This window comes from Rhinoraja longicauda, chromosome 25, assembly GCF_053455715.1.
Source record: "Rhinoraja longicauda isolate Sanriku21f chromosome 25, sRhiLon1.1, whole genome shotgun sequence".
In the NCBI taxonomy this organism is placed as follows: domain Eukaryota; kingdom Metazoa; phylum Chordata; class Chondrichthyes; order Rajiformes; family Arhynchobatidae; genus Rhinoraja; species Rhinoraja longicauda.
In genome coordinates, this window is record NC_135977.1 from 32,466,056 (window position 1) to 32,492,295 (window position 26,240).

Consider the following 26,240-nt stretch of genomic DNA (forward strand, 5'->3'; position numbering starts at 1 on the left):
CGGGGAGAACGTACAAACTCCTTACAGTACAGCACCCGTAGTCAGGATCGAACCTGAGTCTCCGGCGCTGCATTCGCTGTAAAGCAGCAACTCTACCGCTGCGATACCGTGCCGTGAACAACCACATTGAATACAATAAATCTAAGGCCTAATTCAAGGTTCATTGCTGTTTGGTGAAGTTCCCAGAGCACTAACCAAGTATCAGGGTGTCTTGGTTCACATATTTCATTCAAATTATTGACAAGTTAACTAGTTAATCACCTCTTTGTATCTTGTTGAATGCTGAAAGGTTAATGCTGCTTTTAAAGTTGCTCATGTACCTGCATTTACTCTCATCTGCCACAAGAAGACTGAATCTAGCACGATAAACACAAAGCCAGTCGTGATGTTCTGACTCTAACAGTATGTGTGAATGGGTCCGCCACTCAAGCTGTCTCTCTCTCCAGCACCTTTGGCCATGATATCCATGCTCTGTCGTCGTGTACATTTACCCCTCATGAAGCTGAGAGCATTCATTGGAGATAAACGGAACACTTTTTGAATCCTGTAGGAAGGAACTGCAGATGCTGGTTTACACTGAAGAAAGACACAAAATGCTGGAGTAACTCAGCAAGTGAGACAGCATCTCTGGAGAAAAGGAATAGGTGACGTTTCGGGTCGAGACCCTTCTTCAGAATGAACATAACCTTTTAGAAAGAATTCCCTTCTCTTTAAATCATGCCTTGGCTTCACAGTCAGGTTAACCGCTGAGACTTGTGTAGGAAGGAATGGCAGATGCTGGTTTACACTGAAGATAGACACAAAATACTGGAGTAACTCAGCAGGACAGGCAGGGTCTCTGGAGAGAAGAAATGGTGACTTTTCTGAAGGTCTGAAGAAGGGCCTCAACCCAAAACGTCACCCATTCCTTCTCTCCAGAGATGCTGTCTGTCCCGCTGAGTTAATCCAGCATTTTGTGTCTGTCTCTGAGACAATAAATTGTGGGTTTGGAGTGGCACTCCAGAGATTTGATGGCATAATCTAGGCTCATGCATTCAGGAAGAAACATTGCTAAATAGATGACTAACTACCATATGTCCTACATTATTACAGTGACTACATTTCAAAATATACTTAATTTGTTTCATTATACTCCATTTAGAACGGAGATGAGGAAAACCTTTTTCAGTCAGAGAGTTGTGAATCTGTGGAATTCTCTGCCTCAGAAGGCAGTGGAGGCCAATTCTCTGAATGCATTCAAGAGAGAGCTAGATAGAGCTCTTAAGGATAGCGGAGTCAGGGGGTATGGGGAGAAGGCAGGAACGGGGTACTGATTGAGAATGATCAGCCATGATCACATTGAATGGCGGTGCTGGCTCGAAGGGCCGAATGGCCTCCTCCTGCACCTATTGTCTATTGTCTATTGTCTATTGTCTATTGTTGCAAGTTGTTATGAGGTTTGGAATGGTGGCTTAAAATATAAAAGTTCATTCTGTATTGGATGTGAGTCAGATTGTCTTATATATTGTCGTGTGACATGGAAAGATGAAGCTGCCGTGCTGCAGATGTCGGGATGACTTCAATGTGTGCACGGCTGGCACAATCTGGTGAGAGGAACCAGCAACGTTGAGAAGTTTAAGACACGAGGAACTGCAGATGATGGAATCTTGAGCAAAACATAAAGTGCTGGAGTAACTCAACACATTTACGGAGGGAACAAACGGGTGACATTTTAGGTCCGGACTCTGATCGTAGAAGGGGGATAATGGCCGGTTTGAGAGCACCTTCTCCCTTGGGAGTCGCTCTGACCTCTTTAAGAGATCAGAGGAGGAGAGGCCAATCCCCAGTGTCATTGATAACCGCTGGGCCCAATGACCTGATATTAGTTGGCCATGTGAATCGTGGCAGTCTACTCCACAAGCATTCTGGGGAGAGGCCTGGGGACTGCTGGGAAAGAAGCCCGAGACAGCCAGCGCCTCTGCCTGAGGCTAAATCTATGTTGCTCGTACCAGCCTGAGATACCCGGACACAGACAGTGAGGGAGCACATGCCCCCAAGATCATCCAGAAACTGTCAGCATCACGTCTTCAAGCCCAAAGCTGAGCTGCCAGGATGAAACCTGTGCCGTCGGCATCTCCTGGCTGGGCCACGGGTGAACTGCGGGAGGAAGCCTGCAATCGCCACACCTCCCCCTCTCTAGGCCAGGACGAAGCTGTGGGGACAAGGCCAAGGTCTGCAGCATCATCGCACATGTGCTCTGGCGATAAGGCTGGTGCCTTCCTGGGCTCCTGGACAGCTGTAAATAGAAAGAATCACGTGCGTTCACCCGACTGCAAGTGCTGATATGGTCACTGCAGAACCTGGCGAAGCTGGCAATGTTGTGGAGTTCAGTATTTTCCATGGGCTAGAATGAGTTAATCCTTATTGTTTCATTTGTGTTGAGATGGGACCTTTTCAATGACATTAATTTTTTTCTTGCACTAATACTAACAAGATCTACACCGTGATATTGTTTAGTCCTGCAAACCCTTCAGTTAGGCAAAAGATTATGTTCAGTCCAAAGAAGGTCTCGACCTGAAACGTCACCTATTCCGTCTCTCCAGAGATGCTGTATGACCTGCTGAGTTACTCCAGCTTTTTGTGTCTATCTTTGGTTTAAACCAGCATCTGCAGTTCCTTCTTACACAAAATATTATATTTTTGACTTGCATGAATGTAGACTGCACTACCAGTTCATTATTTTAATACATGTGAGCAATTTTGCCAGATAATTCATATTTAATATATTTCCAACTAGCAAGGAGGGATTTATGAATTGTTTAACTATGCTTTTACCACGCTTGAGTGAATAAACTATGTCTTTTATTTTTATTTTGATTCCCAGGTAGATTTTACTTAATTGCATTATGTAAATTGAGATTATGGGGAGAAGGCAGGAAAATGGGGTTGGGAGGAAGAGATAAATCAGCCATGATTGAATGGTGCAGGAGACCTGATGGGCCGAATGGTCTAATTCTGCTCCTATCACTTATGACCTTATGCAAGATTGTACTGACAGTGCATCTCAAAAGCATAATAAACTCAGCAGAAAAGGGGGTTTACACACTGTGAGCTGCCATTGTTAAGGACCTCTGTATAAGGGATTTTGCTTATAGTGGGCGGAACTCTTAAGAATAGCGGAGTCAGGGGGTATGGGGAGAAGGCAGGAACGGGGTACTGATTGAGAATGATCAGCCATGATCACATTGAATGGCGGTGCTGGCTCGAAGGGCTGAATGGCCTCCTCCTGCACCTGTTGTCTATTGTCTATAGCTACCGCCTCTCGCTGCCAGGCTGGGATGCCAATGCCACCCCTGGCCACTGCCAGGCTGGGCTGCCCTCACCACCCCTGGCCACTGCCAGGCTGGGCTGCCCTCACCACCCCTGGCCACTGCCAGGCTGGGCTGTCAATGCCATCCCTGGCCACTGCCAGGCTGGGCTGCCGTCACCACCCCTGGCTGGGACATACTGCCCACTGCCGGCCCACACAGCTTCATAAGCTGCTTCCAGGCCTCGCTTGCCGACTCCACCGACACTGAGCCTCCCTTCCCTGCACTCTGCCCATCCTGCCGGCCAGCACCAGTAACTCCGCTCATCCTCACCTCTCCCCCGGCCGTCAACTCTTCTGGATTCCAGGCCCAGTTCCAGACCAGGAGTCCAATGAAGGGTCTTGACCTGAAACAACGCTATCGGTGTTTTCCAGATATGCTGCCTGACCTGCTGAGTTGCTCCAGCACTTTGTAACCAGCACTGCAGTTCTTTGTTTCAACTACTTGTACAATGATATTCTGTTACTCGGTCATTCCTTACTCGGTGATAGTGGACAATCGGCAATAACAGACACCATTCCTGCCTCCCACCCATGGTCCATCAAAAACAAGGGTTTACTCTAAATCCAGTTATTCCCTGGCATGAAGCTCGCAGCCCCCTGGGTGGGGGCCGACATCAGGAGCTCCGGCAGCGGCAGCGTCTTTGCCCGTTCCGAATCGCAGGGCTTGGGTCGGCCCACCACGGACCTTTCACTGTCCGGCGCCGCCTGAAATAGGCCGGGGGACTTTCTCTGCCCGGCGGGGGCTTCAATGTCGGGAGCCCCGACCACCCCGACGTGCAGCGGCAGCGGCAGCGTATTCGCCCGCCCCGGATTGCGGAGCTTGGGTCGGCCCACTGCGGACCTTTCACCGTCCGGCGTGGCCTGGAACGTGGCAACTTCAACAGCCTGACCGCGGGAGAAGACAGCAGGGGAAGAGAAAAGACATTTTGGCCTTCCATCACAGTGAGGAGGGGACTGGAGGAGACTCACTGTGATGGATGTTTCTTTTTGTTTGATTGTGTGTGTTATTGCTTATTTGTTATTGCTCTTGTTGTTGGACTGTGGGTAATCTTTCATTTCACTGCACATTTATGTGTATGTGACAAACTTGACTTGACTTGACTTGAGACTGTGGCAATGTCATTGCAGCTTTGACCCCATTGTGGGGAGCACTAACGTTCAAATGAATCAGTGCGGGAAAATTGGTTCCTTGTTAGCAGCCTTGGGTTTCATAAAAAGTCTAGTTTTGATTACCAATGAACTTTTGGAATTCTGTCTCTTGCCTCAGGGCTGATTTTCACAGAGTCACAGAGCGATACAATGTGGAAACAGGCCCTTCAGCCCATCATGCCCATACAGGCGAACATGTCCCAACTATACTAGGCCCACCTGCCCGTGTTTGGTCCATATCCCTTCAAACCTGTCCTGTCCATGTATCTGTCTAACTGTTTCTTAAACACTTGGATAGTCCCAGCCTCGAATACCTCCTCTGGCAGCTCGTTCCATACACCCACCACCTTTGTGTGAAAAAGTTACCCCTCAGATTCAATTAAGTATTCAGTTTTGGCCTACTTTCAGTGTTTTTCAAAGGTTTTTTTTCCCTGTTTTTTTAATTCAGTTTTAAACGGTGCAGCTCATCAAATGACACTTTTGGCACCATCTTCAATCCAAAAAGAGTAGAAACATTTTTACCCTGGCTTGGATTAGTGTTAAGTCATGGATGAAACATGTGGGTACACAAAAGCAAGTTCTCATCATCGCACATGAAAGGAGAGGATAGAATACTGACAGGTGAACCTTGAAAGAAGCTCTGCACATAGAGAATAAGACAGTTAGTCATACATTTACTCAAGAGTCGTGCAGAATTAACCAACAAGAAAGGAGTAAAAGATTTGGGATTTGTGACAGGGTGCAATTCCTACATATTCGCATGAGAAATCAACAAGGATAACAGACAATAGACACAAAATGCTGGAATAACTCCGCGAGACAGGCAGCGTGTCTGGAGAGAAGGAATGGGTGAAGTTTCGGGTCAATAGACAATAGACAATAGACAATAGGTGCAGGAGTAGGCCACTCGGCCCTTCGAGCCAGCACCGCCATTCAATGTGATCATGGCTGATCATTTTCAATCAGTATCCCGCTCCTGCCTTCTCCCCATACCCCCTGACTCCGCTATCCTTAAGAGCTCTATCCAGCTCTCTCTTGAATGCATTCAGAGAATTGGCCTCCACTGCCTTCTGAGGCAGAGAATTCCACAGATTTACAACTCTCTGACTGAAAAAGGTTTTCCTCATCTCTGTTCTAAATGGCCTACCCCTTATTCTTAAACTGTGGCCCCAGGTTCTGGACTCCCCCAACATTGGGAACATGTTTCCTGCCTTTAACGTGTCCAACCCCATAATAATGTTATACGTTTCGATAAGATCCCCTCTCATCCTTCTAAATTCCAGTGTATACAAGCCTAGTCGCTCCAGTCTTTCAACATATGACAGTCCCGCCATTCCGGGAATTAACCTAGTAAACCTACGCTGCACGCCCTCAATAGCAAGAATATCCTTCCTCAAATTTGGAGACCAAAACTGAACACAGTACTCCAGGTGCGGTCTCACTAGGGCCCTGTACAACTGCAGAAGGACCTCTTTGCTCCTATACTCCATTTCTTCTGTCTGAAGAAGGGTCTCGACCTGAAATATCACCCATTCTTTCCATCCAGAGATGCAGTCTGTCCTTCTGATTTACTCCAGCATTTTGTTTCTATCTTTGGTGTAAACCAGCATCTACAGTTCCTTCCTGCACAAGGGTAACCTTGTTATGTTGAATTCATTCGGTTACCCTGAATAACTGAAACAGAATTACATGGTTCAGAAGAGGTCCAGGCATGCTCTGCCATATTGTGGTCAGGCCAAACTTTGTCCTCTGTGTCCAGTTCTAACATAGAAAATAGGTGCAAGCGGAGGCCATTTGGCCCTTCGAGCCAGCACCGCCATTCATTGTGATCATGGCTGATCATCCACAATCAGTAACCTGTGCCTGCCTTCTCCCCATATCCCTTGATTCCACTAGCCCCTACAGCACTATCTAACTCTCTTTTAAATTCATCCAGTGAATTGGCCTCCAATGCCCTCTGTGGCAGAGAATTCCACAAATTCACAACTCTCTGGGTGAAAAAGTTTTTTTCACCTCAGGTTTAAATGGCCTCCCCTTTATTCTTAGACAGCGGCCCATGGTTCTGCTGAAGCAAGAGACGTAGCCAGGAAAAGGAGGGGGAATGAGGAGGTGATCGCAAGTTCCAAGTTTGAGTTAAGAAGGAAGACTAATGCAGCTTTGGATGTACGGCCTGGAAAATAATTGTCTGGAATGCAATCTTACTGTAGATTTGCCAACTATCTAGCTCCCTAATACGGGACAAAGTGACATCGTGACACCCCACATGTCCTCACCTCAACCAGTGGCCACGTGCTCCCGCTCCACCAATGGCAGCCGCCCAGGCTGGGAGGCAGGTTGCTATGCAATCTCCGTTAGGCGAACACACTCGGCCCCGCTCCCCGATCACACTCCGTTAGCCTTCACTGTCCGGGCCTACAGCACCCTCCGGGCCTAATATGGGACAAGGGCGGTCCCGTACGGGACAAACAAATTTAGCCCAAAATACGGGATGTCCTGGCTAACACGGGACAGTTGGCAACCCTATCTTACAGGCATATGAAGAGAAAAGGGACTATTCCATCAAAATACATAGCATTGGTGGGGATGATTAGAGTCAAAGGTGACATTTAGGACTAACATCATAGACCTTTTCACTGAGTAATTAATAGAATGGTTTTCCAGATATAAGAAAGCAATCCTGGAAACCTTTGAGGAAGTAAATAACCGAGGAGGAACCAGAGTCAGTTTGAGGTTTCACCAGACGAACGACAATAGTCTGAATAACTTTCATTATCCATGGTATCTTGTGAAGACGAGATCCGATCAGCAAATTAAAATGAAACTGAGCCTCCGGGGGTTTTCTCTGGTAAGGAGTCCTCGCCATCCACTGCCGACCCCTCCCCTTCCCCAATATTCCTCCTTGAAGAAGGGTCCCAACCTGAAACGTCACCTACCATGGTCTCCAGAGATGCCGCCCGACCCATTGAGTTACTCCAGCACTTCGTGCTTTAGGTTTTTATTTGTTTTAGGGACAATGTGCAGAAACAGGCCCACCGAGCCCGTGCCGACCAGCCATCCCCGCACACTAATGCTATCCTACACACACTGGTAGTATAAGAAAATAACTGCAGATGCTGGTACAAATCGAAGGTATTTATTCACAAAATGCTGGAGTAACTCAGCAGGTCAGGCAGCATCTCGGGAGAGAAGGAATGGGCGATGTTTCGGGTCGAGACCCTTCTTCAGACTGATGTCATCAGTCATCAGACATCAGTCTGAAGAAGGGTCTAGACCCGAAACGTCGCCCATTCCTTCTTTCCCGAGATGCTGCCTGACCTACACACACTGGGGTCAATTTGCAATTATACCAAGCCAAATGACCTACAAACCTTTGGAGTGTGGGAGGAAACCAGAGCTCCCGGATAAAACCTACGCAGGTCACGGTGAGAACGTACAAACTCCGCACAGACAAGCACCCTTAGTCAGGATTGAACCCGGGTCTCTGGCGATGTAAGGCAGCAACTCTACCACAGCACCACCATGCTGCCCCATTTTGTTAATGAAACAGATTCATTTTATACCTCTGTATTGAAGCTGAAAAGAGTAAACCCTAAATCTAATGCTATATCAATCCTTACACAAAATGCGGGCTGTTCTTCAGATTGGTTTAATGGGTTGGCAGCAGAACTTGCAATTGCTTAAAACTGCAGTATACATTTCCAGTTGACTGAATATAAAAGCCATTTACAGGCTCAATCAATCCTCCATGTATTTCAGTTTTATTTTAAAAACTGGCCAATGCGTGACAATCGTAATGTACTTTAGAACAAATCTGATCGCTTTAATCAACTGAAGAGATGAGACGCGAGGAAAAATAGTGGAGCCCATCAATTTGCATGAATTTGCAATAAAGTAAGTTCATGTGAACAAACTGCTTGTGTGCATATTGGATCATGAGCTATTTACTCGAGAAAATACTCAAAGTTGGCTCTCACCAATGGATGGTTTCATTAGAAAGCCAATAAAGAAACATCAGTTATAACTTTCACCATCATTACGCTGGGGAGAGGAACAAGCAAGCTAATGGAATATTGATATACATGGACTAATATTAATTAATTGGAGTAACTTCTTCTCTCTTCTGCTTCTGTCGTATGTCTTTTTGACCTGCAGCCCCGTTGAGGCGAGCCAGGCCAACGTGTCATCGTCCAGGACAATCAGGCCTCGTTCTCCATTCGGTGGCCGGTGTTTGGAGCAACTGGTGACTATGTGCTCCACTGTCTGTGTTGGGTCCCCACACTGGCAGAAGGCACTGTCCACGAGACCCCACCTCTTCATCGCCACTCCATAGCGTCCCACGCCTGTCCTCGAGTGATTGAGGGTTATCCACTGCTTTCAGGGCAGGTCCTGGCCAGGGACGTCCATGGGTTCACCGATGTAGCGGTGTAGCCAAGATGGTTCTGCTGACTTCCACTGGTCTCTCCATCTCGTCTTGACCCAGGTGGCCTTGGAAGTGTCGGCCGGTGTTGTACAGAGCAGCTCGTGGGCTAGCATGGCAAAGGGGCGCACATGTCGTGGTGTCTCTGTGACGATCTGATGGAGAAGGTGGAGATCACCTGTCTGTGCCTTTCGAGAAAGGTCCAGCGTGGCTGCTTCTCGTCTGATGTTGGCCGGGGCGATGCCGGCAAGGACGGGCAGTTGGGTTACTGGGGTAGCTCGTAAGCATCCGGAGACAGTCCGTAGGGCGCTGTTGAGGGCAGCATCCAGCTTCTTAGCGTGAGGGCTACGGCTCCAGACCGGGGTGCAGTGCTCAGCGACTGAGAACACCAGGGCCACTGTGGACATGCGCAAGGTCTTCATCGTGGCTCCCATGTGCTTCCAGCTAGGTGGCGTATCAGTGCGGCACGGGCACTTATCTTAAACTGAAGATAGACACTAAAAGCTGGAGTAACTCAGAGGGCCATCACGCTGAGTTACTCCAGCTTTTTGTGTCTACCTCCAGTTTAAACCAGCATCTGAAGTTCCTTCCTACACATCCTAATATTACTTGAGATGTGTTTAATGGAATTTGAATCTTGATATTACTCCCCAGCATCTAAATATTTGCTTGTCATCTTGGCATTCAAGGAATGGATCGACTGGACTTATATTCACTGGAATTTAGAAGGATGGGAGGGGATCTTGTAAAAGCACATATATTTCTTAAGGGATTGGATAGGCTAGATGCAGGAAATGTGTTCCCGATGTTGGGGGAGTCCAGAACCAGGGGTCACAGTGAGAGAATAAAGAGTAGGCCATTTAGGACTGCGATGAGGATTTTTTTTTTCACCCAGAGAGTTGTGAATCTGGGGAATACTCTGCCACAGAAGGCAGTGGAGTCCAATTCACTGGATGTTTTCAAGAGAGAGTTGGATTTATCTCTTTGGGCTATCAAGGGATATGGGGAGAAAGCAGGAACGGGGTACTGATTTTGGATGATCAGCCACGATCGTATTGAATGGCGGTGCTGGCTCATTTGGACTGTTTTATTAGAGCATGGACATTAAGAATAAGAATAGGAAAACTTTATTGTCAGTGAGATTCTTTGCTTGTAAACACAAAGTAGACAAATAGCAACCACCTACTGCACTGACAAAGTTACAAAGCACGTCGGCTCCCCCTTTTGTCCCCCCCCCCCAACAGTTCCCCTCTTCAAGTTTGTTGCTTAATTGGCTTCTGTAAATTGTCCTCAGTGTTGGGATAGTGCTTGTGTATGGGGTGCTTGCTGGTCGGTGTGGACTCAGTGGGCTGAAGGTCCTGTTTCCACACAATATCTCTAAAGTCTAAAGTCCCATCAGAGTTTGCATGTCCTCCTTGTAAATGTGTGGGTTTCCTTCGGGTGTTCCTGTTTCCACCCATATCCCAATGATGTGCAGGTTTGTGGGTTAATCGGTGCTGTAAATTGCCCCTGGAGTGTCATGAGTGGACGAGAAAGTAAAGTAACTTCATCAACTTCACCACCAATTTTCATCCTGCACTCAAATTAACTTGGACCATCTCCGACACCTCCCTCCCCTTTCTTGGTCTCCATCAAAGGAAATTGACTATCGACTGAGGTCTTCTACAAACCCACTGACTCCCACAACTATCTAGACTACACTTCTTCCCACCCTGCTTCCTGCAAAGACTCTATCCCCTACTCCCAATTCCTCCGTCTACGCCGCATCTGCGCCCAAGATGAGGTGTTCCATATCAGGACATCCGAGATGTCCTCATTCTTTTGTGAATGGGGGTTCCCCTCTCCCATCATAGATGAGACTCGCGTCTCCTCGGTACCCCGCAGCTCCGCCCTTGCTCCCCCTCCCCCTTGTTGCAACAGAGACAGAGTCCCCCTAGTCCTCACCTTCCACCCCATCAGCCTTCGCATACAACACATAATCCTCAGACATTTTTGCCACCTCCAACGGAATCCCACCACTGGCCACATTTTCACATCTCCACACCTTTCCGCCTTCTGCAGAGACCGTTCCCTCTACAATTCCCTGGTTAACTCATCCCTTCCCACCCAAACCACCCCCTCCCCAGGTACCTTCCCGTGCAACCGCAGGAGATGCAACACCTGTCCCTTTACCTCCCCCCTCGACTCTGTCCAGGGACCCCGACAGTCCTTTCAGGTTAGGCAGAGGTTCACTTGCACCTCCTCCAACCTCATCTACTGTATCCGTTGTTCAAGATGTGGATTCTTGTACATCGGCGAGACAAAACGTAGACTGGTGATCAGCTCGCTGAACACCTTTGCTCAGTCCGCCTGGACCTATCTGATCTCCCGTTTGCTAAACACTTTAATTCTCCTTCCCAATCCCACACTGACCTTTCTGTCCTCGGTCTCCTCCATTGTCAGAGTGAGGCTAAACACAAATTGAAGGAACAGCACCTCATATTTTGCTTGGGCAGCTTAGGGTATGAATATTGATTTCTCTAGCTTCAAGTAACCCCAGCATTCCCTTTCTCTCTATCCCTCCCCCACCCGTCGAACGAGCTTCTTCATGTTGAAAGACTGGAGCGACTAGGCTTGTATACACTGGAATTTAGAAGGATGAGAGGAGATCTTATCGAAACGTATATTATTAAGGGGTTGGACACGTTAGAGGCAGGAAACATGTTCCCAATGTTGGGGGAGTCCAGAACAAGGGGCCACAGTTTAAGAATAAGGGGTAGGGCATTTAGAACTGAGATGAGGAAAAAGAATTTCAGTCAGAGAGTTGTGAATCTGTGGAATTCTCTGCCTCAGAAGGCAGTGGAGGCCAATTCTCTGAATGCATTCAAGAGAGAGCTGGATAGAGCTCTTAAGGATAGCGGAGTCAGGGGGTATGGGGAGAAGGCAGGAACGGGGTACTGATTAAGAATGATCAGCCATGATCACATTGAATGGCGGTGCTGGCTCGAAGGGCCGAATGGCCTCCTCCTGCACCTATTGTCTATTGTCTATTGTCTATTTCACCCAACAAACAGCTAACAACGGCCTTTTTCCTTCATCATCATTACCTTTTTACATATCTTTCATTCATTGATTTTTATCTCTCGACATCATCGTCTATATCTCTCATTTCTTTTTTTCCTAACGTCTGAAGAAGGGTCTCGACCAGAAACAGCACCCATTCCTTCTCTCCAGAGATACCGCCTGACCCGCTGAGTTACTCCAGCATTTTGTGTCTATCTTCAGTTTAAACCAGCATCTGCAGTTCCTTCCTACACAGAAAGTAGATTGATGGTTGGTGTTGATTCGGTGAGCCAAAGGGCTTGTTTCCATGCTGTAACTCTAAACTAAACTAAAAGATCAGAAGTCTTGATCAGGATCATGTCTCTGGGATCAGATCATGGTCAAGGTTCATGAATAATTACTTCAAAAAAAGAATGCACAATTTTTGGCCAATTTTGATAATGATGATTAGGGGCTGATGTGTTACTGTAGTACAATGCTGAAAACTATATTTATTCACAAAATGCTGGAGTAACTCAGCAGGTCAGGCAGCATCTCAGGAGAGAAGGAATGGGTGACGTTTCGGGTCGAGACCCTTCTTCAGACTGATGTCAGGGGGGCGGGACAAAGGAAGGATATAGGTGGAGACAGGAAGATAGAGGGAGATCTGGGAAGGCAGAGGGGAGGAGAGGGACAGAGGAACTATCTAAAATTGGAGAAGTTGATGTTCATACCACTGGGCTGCAAGCTGCCCAGGCGAAATATGAGGTGCTGTTCCTCCAATTTCCGGTGGGCCTCACTATGGCACTGGAGGAGGCCCATGACTGAAAGGTCAGACTGGGAGTGGGAGGGGGTGTTGAAGTGCTCAGCCACCGGGAGATCAGGTTTGTTTAAGGCGGACCGAGCGAAGGTGTTGAGCGAAGCGATCGCCGAGCCTGCGCTTGGTTTCGCTGATGTAAAGAAGTTGACATCTAGAGCAGCGGATGCAATAGATGAGGTTGGAGGAGGTGCAGGTGAACCTTTGTCTCACCTGGAAAGACTGTTTGGGTCCTTGGATGGAGTTGAGGGGGAAGGTAAAGGGACAGGTGTTGCATCTCGTGCGGTTGCAGAGGAAAGTGCCCGGGGATGGGGTGGTTTGTGTAGGAAGGGATGAGTGGACCAGGGAGTTACGGAGGGAACGGTCTCTGCGGAACGCAGAGAGGAGAGGGGATGGGAAGATATGGCCAGTGGTGGGGTCCCGTTGTAGGTGACCTGACACAGTCCTCAGCCCCTCAAAATGGATTCTGCACAAAGCCCTGATCTGTTCTGTCATGAGGTGAGTGTGGAAAACGCACCCTGCCTGGGCAGAAAGTCACTTCATAACAGACATCCTGAAGTCCCCATGTTCACATCTATTGCTGCATTGGATCAAAGGTGTCCTCTGATCTGTCCCAGGAGGTCCTTCCTCCCTCTGGCAATCAATCTGTAGGCCTCCTCCCCCTTCTGTCGTGGGGTAGACTGACCCCCCCCCCCCCACCCCCACCCCCCCCCAACCCTGCACCCCAATCTTTGCACAACCCTAATCCTTTCCACTCGTCACTTTAATTTCATGTTTCGTGTATTTCATATATCAGGTGTCCCGGGGAGCCACGCGGGCGTGACCCACCCGCCGAACAACCGCACAACGACCACCACAACAACGACCGAAGACCAGAACGCGCCCTGGTAGTCCGACTCGCCCCACAGGCCTCACAGGGGACTGTGGTGAAGCCTGGCGACGAGGCCTGTCTGGACCGAAGGAGCCTCGGCGGTGTTGGCGCTGTTCCCTCGGCGGTGTTGGCGCTGTTCCCTCGGCGGTGGCGGCGCCGGTTCTCTCAGCGGCAGCAGTGACTCAGCAACAGTAGTGGGGCCTCGGCGGTGGCGGCGCCGGTTCCCTCGGTGGTGGCGCCGGTTCCCTCGGCGACCGCAGTGAGGCCTTGGCGGTGACGGGTGTCTCGGGGGCAATGTGGGCCTCCGTGGACACGGGAGCCTCGGTGACGATGGGGCCTTGCGCGATGAACCTGAGGAGGGAGGGGAAGACAATGGGGACCCGATGTGGGGGACCACCGTGAGGGCCGGTGGGAGAATACAGGGGGACGTGGTGTGGGGGAGGGGAGGTGGGCACTCTGGTTTAGAATCCTCTGCCCGGGGAGAAGTCTGTGTTTGTTTGTTCGTTTGTTTGTGCGTTTGTTCCGGTGAAGGCGCTGTGCACACGGCAGCCAGACAACAGTCGCATGTTTTTTTCTTTTTGTTTTCAGTTTTAATTTCAAGTTCTCGTGTACCTTATGTGTTGCGACTGTTGGCAGACCAATCTCCCTCCGGGGATGAATAAAGTTCTATCCTATTATGGCGAGTCCGAAACTTGCTAGTTGTAGACGAAGTTTATTGCAGCCGCAATACACGAATACAGAATCAAAACAACAAGTTACAGGACAACCAATATAAACTTACTGTCTTCCTTGAAGACTTCGCCGAACTGGCTAAATCGGGCGCCAAACGCGCACCTGACATCGCTGGCCAATCAGCGATGTCGTTTCCTGGACCAATCCTCATGGTCGCGTTCCCACGTGACCTCGCTGGCCAATCCGAGGGTTCGACGACCTGGACCATTCTCTATGGTCGCTACACTATCGTATTTTGTGTTTTTAAGACTGTTGGCAGATCAATTTCCCTCCTGGGATAAATAAAGTTCTATCGTATCGTATCGTATCGCAAATGTCACAGCAGAAATGGTTGGGGATAATCACCAGGTCCGGCTGCAAAGGAAAAAATCAAAGTTAAAGTTTCATCTCATTGACTATATTTAGTTTATTTCTGTTTCAGATTTTGAATATCTATGATATGGCATGTGGATCTTTGGCTGGTGCAGTGTTATTGCAGGCATGACATAGGCCACTTTATTACCAATACACTCTACCTGCCTGCCCCAACGTACATACATCTGAAATGTTACATAGAAACATAGAAAATAGGTGCAGGAGAAGGCCATTCAGCTCTTCGAGCCAGCACCGCCATTCATTGTGATCATGGCTGATCATCCACAATCAGTAACCTGCGCCCAACTTCTCCCCATATCCCTTGATCCCACTAGCCCCTAGAGCTCTATCTAACTCTCTCTTAAATTCATCCAGTGATTTGGCCTCCACTGCCTTCTGTGGCAGAGAATTCCATAAATTCACAACTCTCTGGGTGAAAAAGTTCTTTCTCACCTCAGTTTTAAATGGCCTCCTCTTTATTCTAAGACTGTGGCCCCTGGTTCTGGACTCGCCCAACATTGGGAACATTTTTCCTGCATCTAGCTTGTCCAGTCCTTTTATAATTTTATATGTTTCTATAAGATCCCCTCTCATCCTTCTAAACTCCAGTGAATACAAGCCTAGTCTTTTCAATCTTTCCTCATGTGACAGTCCCACCATCCCAGGGATCAATCTCGTGAACCTACGCTGCACTGCCTCAATTACAAGGATATCCTTCCTCAAATTAGGAGAGCAAAACTGTACACAATACTCCAGATGTGGTCTTACCAGGGCCCTGTACAACTGCAGAAGAACCTCTTTACTCCTATACTCAAATCCTCTCGTTATGAAGGCAATATGTTCTGCTTGCTTGTACTAAGCATGGCAGGGATTTTACAATCGCTGTCACAGGTGTTGTATCAATGGACAAGGAATTTAAAAACACAAGGGAGAAATAAGAACTGTAAAAACTAAGCTCTCAGCCTGACATAGACAATTCAAGATGGCACAGTGGCACAGCAGTAGAGTTGCTGCCTTACAGAGAATGCAGCGCTGGAGACTCAGGTTCGTTCCTGACTACGGGCGCCGTCTGTACGGAGTTTGTACGTTCTCCCGTGACCTGCGTGGGTTTTCTCCGAGATCTTCGGTTTCCTCCCACACTCCAAAGACGTACAGGTTTGTAGGTTAATTGACTGGGTAAATGTAAAAATTGTCCCGAGTGTATGTAGGATAGTGTTAATGTGCGGGGATCGCTGGGTGGCGCGGTCTCGGTGGGACAAAGGGCCTGTTTTCGCGCTGTATCTCTAAATCTAAATCTAAAATCTACTGCCTCACAGCATCAGAAACCTGGGTTCGATCCTGACTACGGGCGCCGTCTGTACCGAGTTTATACGTTCTCCCTGTGACCTGCGTGGGTTTGCTCCAAGATCTTCGGTTTCCTCCCACACTTCAATGACATACAGGTTTGTGGGTTAATTGGCTTGGTACAAATATAAAAAAATTATCCCTAGTGTTTGTAGGGCAGTGTTAATGTGCGGGGGACCACTGGTCAGTGTGGACTTGGTGGGCCAAGGGGCCTGTTTCTGTGCTGTTTCTCTAAACTAAACTAAACTAAACTAAACTAAACTAAAAGACGCCTTCGCAGTTTTGCTGTACAACATGGTCAGAGACATGGTTGTCAAGGGAAGCAAGATCACAAATTAGTTAAGTTTAGTGAGAAAGATTAAAAAATTAGGGTCTTAAATGAAGTCGCTGCATTTTTGGAACTACCCAGTTTGTGATGGTCACCTTTACAGTTCTTACTTCAGCTCATTTTACTCAAACTGATTACAGGTTCTCCAGAAGCCATGGTGGTATTTGAACTTGTCTTTCTGAATTGTTAATCCAAAACTTCTAAACAGTTAGCCCAAGAATTCAACTTCTGCTCCGATATATTTTTGAATCTAGTGTAAATCTGTAAAACTCTGGTGCGTGGAACGGTGGTGCAGCGGTGGAACTACTGCCTTGCAGCACCAGAGACCCGGGTTCCATCCTGACTACGGGAGCTTGTCTGAATGGAGTTTGTACGTTCTCCCCGTGACCTGCGTGAATTTCCTCTACAATCTTCAGATTCCTCGCACACTCCAAACACATACAGGTTCGTCGGTTTATTGCAGGCAGCATCTCTGGGGAGAAGGAATGGGTGACGTTTCGGGTTGAGTCCCTTCTTCAGGCTGACTGTTTTCAGCAAAATTAATAGTATTTTATTGCTTTCTCTTCTACCACTTTAACAGTATATAAATAAAGTGGAACAGCAAAACCATTCACAATACACTGTAAATCTCCATTAAAGCAAAACCATGACAACTGTTAAGGCATCATTTTTACCCGGTGCACATTGGAACTGATGAAAGAACTTGGATAAAGTGACGAATGCAAGAAATTAATTTTTAAGCAAGATGAATCTGTAAATGCCATCAATGTAATTTCAGCATTAAGCAAAGCGCTTGACTGACTAGGGGGTCAGTCAGCATCTATGGAGGGAATGGCAGATGATGGTTTGGACTCTTCTTTGGACTGATAGAATAGGGAGGACAAAGCTGGAAAAGAGAGGTAGGGGTGGGGCAAAGCCAGGGAAATGGGAGGTGGATAGACACAAAATGCTGGAGTAACTCAGCGGGACAGGCAGCATCTCTGGAGAGGGAACGGATGACGTTTCGTAAGGGTCTCGATTCATAACATCACCCATTCCTTCTCTCCAGAGATGCTGCCTGTCCCGCTGAGTTACTCCAGCATTTTGTGTTTATCTTCAGTTTAAACCAGCATCTGCAGTTCCTTCAAATGGGAGGTGGATATAGGTGGGGGAGTTGATTGGAAGATGGGAGGGGTAAGTGACAAAGGGTAGAAGTGAAAAGGAGATAAGGGGTGCTAGATAAAGAGAGAAGAGGAAGAGTGAAATGTAAAGCCAATGGAAGAGGTATGAATGGAAGGCAACAGATAGTATGGTACTTGGTGATGGGAGGGAAGCATGGGGGGGGGGGGGGGGTGAGAAGCAGGAGATGGTGGGCGAAGTGGATGCACACCTAAATGGGGGCCAGTGAAAGAGAGGGAGGGGTATTATTACTTGTAATTGGAGAATTCAATGTCCATATCATTGGATTACAAGCCACCCAAGTGGAAGATGCTGTTTAGTTTAGTTTAGTTCCGTTTAGAGATACAGCGCGGAAACAGGCCCTTCGGCCCACAGGGTCCGCGCCGACCAGCGATCCCCGCACATTAACACTATCCTATACCCACCAGGGACATTTTTAAAAACATTTTATCAAGCCAATTAATCTACTTACCTGTACGTCTTTGGAGTGTGGAAGGAAACCGAAGATCTCGGAAAAAAACCCACGCAGGTCACGGGGAGAACGTACAAACTCCGTACAGACAGCACCCATGATCAGGATCGAACCTGAGTCTCCGGCGCTGCATTTGCTGTAAGGCAGCAACTCTACCGCTGCGCCACCGTGCCGCTCCACCGTGTTCTTCCAGTTTATGTTAGGCCTCACTCTGGCAATGGAGACCAAGGGCTGAAAGGTTGGTACGGCAATAGACACGGGTGTTAAAATGGCGACCAGAAGCTCCAGCAGAAAATGGCGGACAGAGCACGAGTGTTCAGCAAAACGATTGCTCGTTCTATGCTTGGCCCTGCTGATGTAAAGGAGACCCCATCAGGGGCACAGAATGCAGCAGGTGGGGTTGGATGAGGTGCATGTGAACCTCTGCCTCATCTGGAAGGACGTGAGCGAGAAGGTTTACGGAGTGGTTCCACATCTCCTGCAGTTAGTGGGGAAGGTGCGTAGAGAGGGGGTGGGTCGGGTGGGAAGGAATGAGCGAAGCAAAGAATTGCAGAGAGAATGGCCCCAATGGGAAGATGTGACTAGTGGTGGAATCACTTTGAAGGTGATGAAAACATTGCAGAATGATGTGTTGGATGCGGAGGCTGGTCAAATGAAAGGTGGGGGACTCTATTCTTGTCCCATCTGGTAGACGATGGAGAGATAGCTGACCTGCAGGATGCAGAGGAGATGTGGTGAAGAATCCATTTACAACTGCAGGGAAGAAATCACGTTTACTGGGGGAAGGCGATATCTCGGATGTCTTAGAATGGGAAGCTTCATCTTGGAAGTGGATGTGATTGATTCAGAGACGTTGAGAGTAAACAAGGGCATCCTTACATGAGGCAGGGTGGTAGGGGGTGTAATCAAGGCAGGTATGGAAACATTGGGTTTGTAGAACACACCAGTCAATAGACACAAGGTGCTGGAGTAACGCAAAGGGCCAGGCAGCATGGAGAACAGGGCTAGGTGATGTTTTAACTCAGGTCCTTCTTCAGACTGATTGTGTGAGGGGGATAAGAAAGCTGGACTATCGACTTCTTCATTCTGAAGAAGGGTCTCGACCCCGAAACGTCACCCTTTCCTTCTATCCAGAGATGCTGCCTGTCCCGCTGAGTTGCTCCAGCATTTTGTGTCTGGTACCAAGCCACCTTCTGTATGTATATTCCAGCAGACAGACAGAATTATGAAACTGAATATCTCTTGATACTTAGCTAATAAAGGACTACATGATTTAGGTACCAAACTACTATCAGTCTGAAGAAGGGTCTTGAGCCAAAACATCACCCACCCCTTCGATCCAGAGATGCTGCCTGTCCTGTTGAGTTACTCCAGCATTTTGTGTCTATCTCCAATGTAAACCATGATCTGCAGTTCCTTCCTACACATAGGGCGGTCACGGTGGCGCAGCGGTAGAGTTGCTGCCTTACAGCGAATGCAGCGTCAGAGACCTGGGTTTGATCCCGACTACGGGCGCCGTCTGTACGGAGTTTGTACGTTCTCCCCGTGACCTACGTGGGTTTTCTCCTAGACCTTCGGTTTCCTCCCACACTCCAAAGACGTACAGGTTTGTAGGTTAATCGGCTCGGTATATGTGTAAATTGTCCTTATTGTGCGTAGGATAGTATTAGTGTGCGGTCACCAGCGATCCCCGCACATTAACACACTATCCTATACCCAATAGGGACAATTTTTACATATACCAAGCCAATCAACCTACATACTTGCACGTCTTTGGAGTGTGGGAGGAAACCGAAGGTGTCAGAGAAAACCCACGCAGGTCACGGGGAGAACGTACAAACTCCGTACAGACAGCGGCCGTAGTTGGGATCGAACCCGGGTCACCGGCGCTGCATTCGGTGCAGCAACTCTACCGCTGCAGCCTTTAACACGGCTGATCTATCTTTCCTTCTTAACCCCAATCTCCTGCCTCCTCCCCATAGCTCCTGACACCCGTACTAATCAATTAGTACTCCCGTACTCCCCAAAACCCCTGACACACGCACTTTCTTAAGTGGTTTCCTTCGTGATGTTGGCTAATGCACCTGAGGCAGAGCAGAGATTCTGCTTCGCAAGAGCAGATTCTGGAATTCCCTGTGTCCAGTCAGCCGTGACATCAATTAGAAATCCACCTCAGGAAATATGAGCCCAGACTGTGAATCCCAGCAGCTCAGTTTCTGAGCCTGGTCAGCTAACAAGGGAGATAATGCCTCCTTCAGCCGTAAGGCACAGGTCCCACAGTGAAGCAGAGTTCCCTGACATACAACAAACCTGGAAGCATTTTAAGGCCAAAGATGTTGCATTAAATTAAATTATGCACGTCTCCTATGTTAATTTTATAGTGCAGGAAGGAACTGCAGGTGCTGGTTTAAACGGAAGATAGGCACAAAATGCTGGAGTAACTCAGCGGGACAGGCAGCATCTCTGGAGAGAAGGAATGGGTGACGTTTCGGGTTGAGACCCTTCTTCAGACTGAAACATCCTCTCCACATCCACTCTATCCAAGCCTTTCACATTTCAATGAGGTCCCCCCCTCATTCTTCTAAGCTCCAACGAGTACAGGCCCAGTGCTGACAAACGCTCATCATACGATAACCCACTCATTCCTCGTGCAAGACAAAATCCTGTAAAGTCCAATCAAAGATAGTTTGAGGTCTCTAATGAGATAGCTCTCTAGTTGTTGATCGGAAGGTTTAGTTGCCTGATAAGTTGCCGGAAGCAACTTTCCCTCCAAGGCAGTAGTTTAATTGGAGACTGTAAATTACCCAGCCGCTGGAGCTGTTGAACTGCAAAAAGACTCAACAGGGAAGTTGATGGATCTGTGTGAGAGAGGATATGTTGCAGAGTACAGTGGGTTATGAATGCCAGACCCATGTACAGCCTGAACATACAAACAAGTGTTTGGGAGACGTGTGGGATGGATGAAGGTGGATGTGCCACTTGCTGCAGGACTGCAGGCATCTTCTGCAGCTTTAGTTTAGCTCAGAGATACAGCTTGGAAACAGGCCCTTCGGCCCATCAAGTCCGCACCGACCAACGATCAGCCGCACACTATTTCTATCCTTCACACTAGGGACAATTTACGGAAGCCAATTCACCTACAAACCTGCACATCTTTGGGATGTGGGAGGAAACCGGAGCACCCGGAGAAAACCCACGCAGTCACAGGGAGAACGTGTAAAACTCCATAGAGACGGCACTATTAGTCAAAATTGAATCCGGCTCTCTCACTGCTGTAAGCCGGCAACCCCATCGCTCGCTTACTGAGGCCGCCAGGCATGCTGGTGTCCACTGTTCTGAAGGTTTATGAGGATGTTGCCGGGACTCGAGGGCTTGATCTCTTGGGAGAGCAGGCTGGGACTCTATTCCTTGGAGTGCAGGAGGATGAAAGGAAATCTTATAGAGGTGAACAAAATCATGAGAGGAATAGACAATAAACAATAGACAATAGGTGCAGGAGGAGGCCATTCGGCCCTTCGAGCCAGCACCGCCATTCAATGTGATCATGGCTGATCATTCTCAATCAGTACCCCGTTCCTGCCTTCTCCCCATACCCCCTGACTCCGCTATCCTTAAGAGCTCTATCTAACTCTCTCTTGGATGCATTCAAAGAATTGGCCTCCACTGCCTTCTGAGGCAGAAAATTCCACAGATTCACAACTCTCTGAGTGAAAAAGTTTTTCCTCATCTCAGTTCTAAATGGCCCTTATTCTTAAACTGTGGCCCCTGGTTCTGGACTCCCCCAACATTGGGGACATGTTTCCTGCCTCTAACGTGTCCAACCCCTTAATAATCTTATACGTTTCGATAAGATCTCCTCTCATCCTTCTAAATTCCAGTGTATACAAGCCTAGTCGCTCCAGTCTTTCAACATATGACAGTCCCGCCATTCCGGAAATTAACCTTGTAAACCTAAGCTGCACGCCCTCAATAGCAAGAATATCCTTCCTCAAATGTGGAGACCAAAACTGCACACAGTACTCAGTAATAGATCAGGTAAACGCACTGAGTCTCTTGCCCAGAGTTGGGGAATCAAGAACCAGAGGACATAGGTTTAAGGTGAGGGAGAAATAATTTAATAGGAATCTGAAGGGTAACAATTTTACACAAAAGTGGTGAGTGTGTGGAACGAGCTGCCACAGGAGGTAGTTGAGGTAGGGACTATCGCAACGGTTAAGAAACATTTAGACAGGTACATGGATAGTATATGTTTAAGGGATATGGGCCAAACGCAGGCAGGTGGGACGAGTGCACATGAGACATGTCGGTCAGCGTGGGCAAGTTGGGCTGAAGGGCCTGTTTCCGCACTGTAAGACTCTATGACTCTATGACTCTAATAAGGGTCCCAACCTGAAACCTCGCAATTTCTTCCTGGGAGATACCATGGACCTGATGTTCAATATAAGGTCATAAGGTCATAAGGAATAGGATTAGAATTAGGCTATTTGGCCCATCAAGTCTATTCTGCCATTCAATCATTGCTGATCTATCTCTCCCTCCTAACCCCATTCTCCTGCCTTCTCCCCATAACCTCTGACACCTGTACTAATCAAGAATCTCTGCTTTAAAAATATCCACTGATGGCCTCCACAGCCTTCTGTGGCAAAGAATTCCACAGATTCACCACCCTCTGACTAAAGAAATTTCTCCTCATCTCCTTCCTAAAAGAACGTCCTTTAATTCTGAGGCTATGACCTCTAGTCCTGGACTCTAGTTCTTGATGCCATGCCATATACCTTTCATGTGTGCATTCTCTGCCATTCATTCAATATCATATATGTTGTTGCATGCACTCTGTGACACGCATACCATATTACACTTGATAAATTGGAAAGGTACGGTATCAGGGGGGTGGCGTTGAATTGGTTGAGAAGCTATTTAAGAAGCAGGCAACAGTTTGTGAAGATAGGTGAGCATTAATCAACATGCTTATGGAGTAACTCAGGGGTCAGTATTAGGAACAAAATTGTTCATTCTGTATATAAATGATATATGCAGAGTATCAACAATATTGAAATTTGTTTTATTTGTGGACGATACTAATATCTTTTGTTCTTGGGAGAATTTACAGCAGCTTTTGGAGGAGATCACATCAGAAATGAGAAAATTTAAAACGGTGGTTTGACACAAACAAATTATCATTAAATTTGAACAAAACAAAGATGATGTTGTTTGGAAATTGTAAAATAAACACTCATGTACATGTGAGGATAGATGGTGTTGATATAGAAAGAGTATATGAAAATACATTTCTAGGTGTGATACTAAACCACAAAATCTGCTGGAAACCTCATATAAAACGTGTGAGCAAAGCTGGCAAGGAGCATTGCAGTCCTGGGAAGAACACGGCACATTCTGAATCACAAAGCTGTACATGGTTTATTGTTCACTTGTATTGCCAGATCTAAATGACTGTGTAGGTATGGGTGACACTTACAAGAGCACCCTACATCCATTATGCAGACTGCAAAACATGACATAAGGATAGTTAATAATGTAGGATTTCGCAAACACACAAACTCTCTGTTTTTAAAGTCAAATGCCTTGAGGTTTATGGATCTAGTAGAATTTAGCACGGCACAAATAATGTATAAAGGAAGAAATAATTTACTACCAGGTAATATACAAAAAAAGATTTTTGAGAGGGAGGGTGGTTATAATTTGAGAAGAAAGTTTAATATAAAGAAGCTTTGTGTTCGTACAACTATGAAGAGTATGTGTGTTTCAATCTGTGGGGTGAAATTGGGGAATGATTTGGATGTGGAACTCAACCAAAGCATAAACATTACTCAGCTCAAGAAGATGTACAAAAAAAATTATTTTCCAGAGGTATAAGAATGAGGAAGGGCTGTGATGATGGTTACGTTTTAGTTTATTGACACAGTGTGATATTGCGTTGTACATAGAATTTGGATAATTGTTTATAAACTGCATATATGTATGTATGCGTGTGTGCATATATGTGTATGCACCGATCAGCCAAAACATTATGACCTGATGAGCCAAAACATTATGCCCACCTGCCTAATATGCTGTTGGTCCTCCGTGTGCAGCCCCATACGCAGCAGGGTGCGATGCACTGTGTATTATGACACGATCCTCCCGTGACCACCATTAAAATTTTCTGTGACTTGTACCTTCTGTCGGTTCAGATCAGACAGGATAGCCTTCGTTGCCCTCACGCATCGATGAGCCTTGGGCACCCAACGCATTGATGAGTCTGTCGCCGGTTTGTGTTTTGTCCCTCCTCGGATCATTGTCGGTCGGTACTCACCACTGCTGACCGGGAGCACCCCACAAGCCTTGCCGTTTCAGAGATGCTCTGACCCATAACAATTTGGCCCTTGTCAAAGTCGCTCAGGTCGTTACTCCTGCCCATTTCTCCTGCATCCAACACATCAACTTCAAGAACTGACTGTTCACTTGCTGCCTAATATAGCCCACCCCTTGACAGGTGCCGTTGTAACAAGATAATCAATGTCATTCACTTCGCCTGTCAGTGGTCATAATGTTTTGGCTGATCGGTGTATATGTATGTATGTATGTGGCATATGTATGGATATATGTATGTATGTATATGTTTGTGTATGAATGTATATATATATATATATATATATATATGTAGATGAGATAAAGTTTGTGAATTAATTGATGAGTAGTGTAGAAGGGGTAGGAATAAGTACGTGCACACTTCCTCCTACTTTTCGAACATGTAAGACTTAATTTGTGTTATTTATGAGAATTTACTCATTGAGTTGTGTATAGGTTTATTGTTCATTTTATTTTATTGTTATTTTGTTTTGTTTCTATCTTTTTTTGTTTTACATGTTCGAAATAAAATATAAACAAACAGACAACATATATTGCTTACATGCATTCTCTGCCATGCATTCTACATTATATATCTTCCATGCATGCCTTTCAGTCTGTATCGTCTGACATTATAGTCTGCCATGCATATCAGATATATTGCTGCATGTATTCTATGTGATACATTCTAAGTTATAAATTTTTAAGGCAGACTGATAGATTCTTGATTAGTACGGGTGTCAGGGTTTATGGGGAGAAGGCAGGGGAATGGGGCTAGGAGGGAGAGATTGATCAGCCATGATTGAATGGCGGAGTAGACTTGATGGGCCGAATGGCCTATTGCTGCTTCTATCACTTATGACCTTACGGCCCGATATCCAAGCAATAACTCAAGTCTCAAGGCAAACACGGAGTAAAAGAAAAGGAACCTGAGAACGCACATTATAGTATAAGAAGATAACTGCAGATGCTGGTACAAATCGAAGGTATTTATTCACAAAATGCTGGAGTAACTCAGCAGGTCAGGCAGCATCTCGGGAGAGAAGGAATGGGTGACGTTACCCGAAACGTCACCCATTCCTTCTCTCCCGAGATGCTGCCTGACCTGCTGAGTTACTCCAGCATTTTGTGAATAAACACACATTATATCCTTTCCAAACATTGTGCAGTGGCTCAGTCAGTCTGCTTCAAGCATACTAATTAATTGTCATAATCAGACGAAAGATTCACCATCCCAAAGCCAGATCACTGCCATCCTCCCAACAAAGAGCTTCCACTAGAAACAGAAAGAAATAACTTCAGGAGGTTTACCGTGGAACCTAGGCAAACTAGTGTATGCTGTCAACCCAGTGTGAAGCATGAACGCGTCAGGCAGGATAAAAATCAGATGAGAGGATTGACGTTGCCTGAAGTGGCTTAGATTTGCAATAAGTCTCCGTCTTTCCAATGAACATTTCATCCCATCTCCCCTTGCAGCACTAAACCTCTGCAGCCAGAGAACCCATTCAGTTCAGTGATTCCTGGCAGCAGTTTTGGAGCTGCCGACTCACTGAGCTGTGGACTCATGCCTCTGCCAATAACCCGACTGGGTGGTGTTGCCTTCTGGGTCCGCTGGGCACCGCAGGGGGGGGGGGGGGGTGGGTGGGTGGAAGGCACCCTTGACAAGGATGCTAATCTAGTTGTATAATAGTTTGTTGTTTGCCTTGTATTATGGTGGTAGGTTCTGTTTTGGTTTTATTGTGTTGTATATATTATTTTAATACTTGAATAAATATTTTTGATTTTTTTTTTTTAAAAGGATTGTATTCTAGTTGTCTAAGAGTGTGAAATTTAGGAATATTTGTTTAGATAATTGGGTGATTTTGTATTATGGTGGTGGG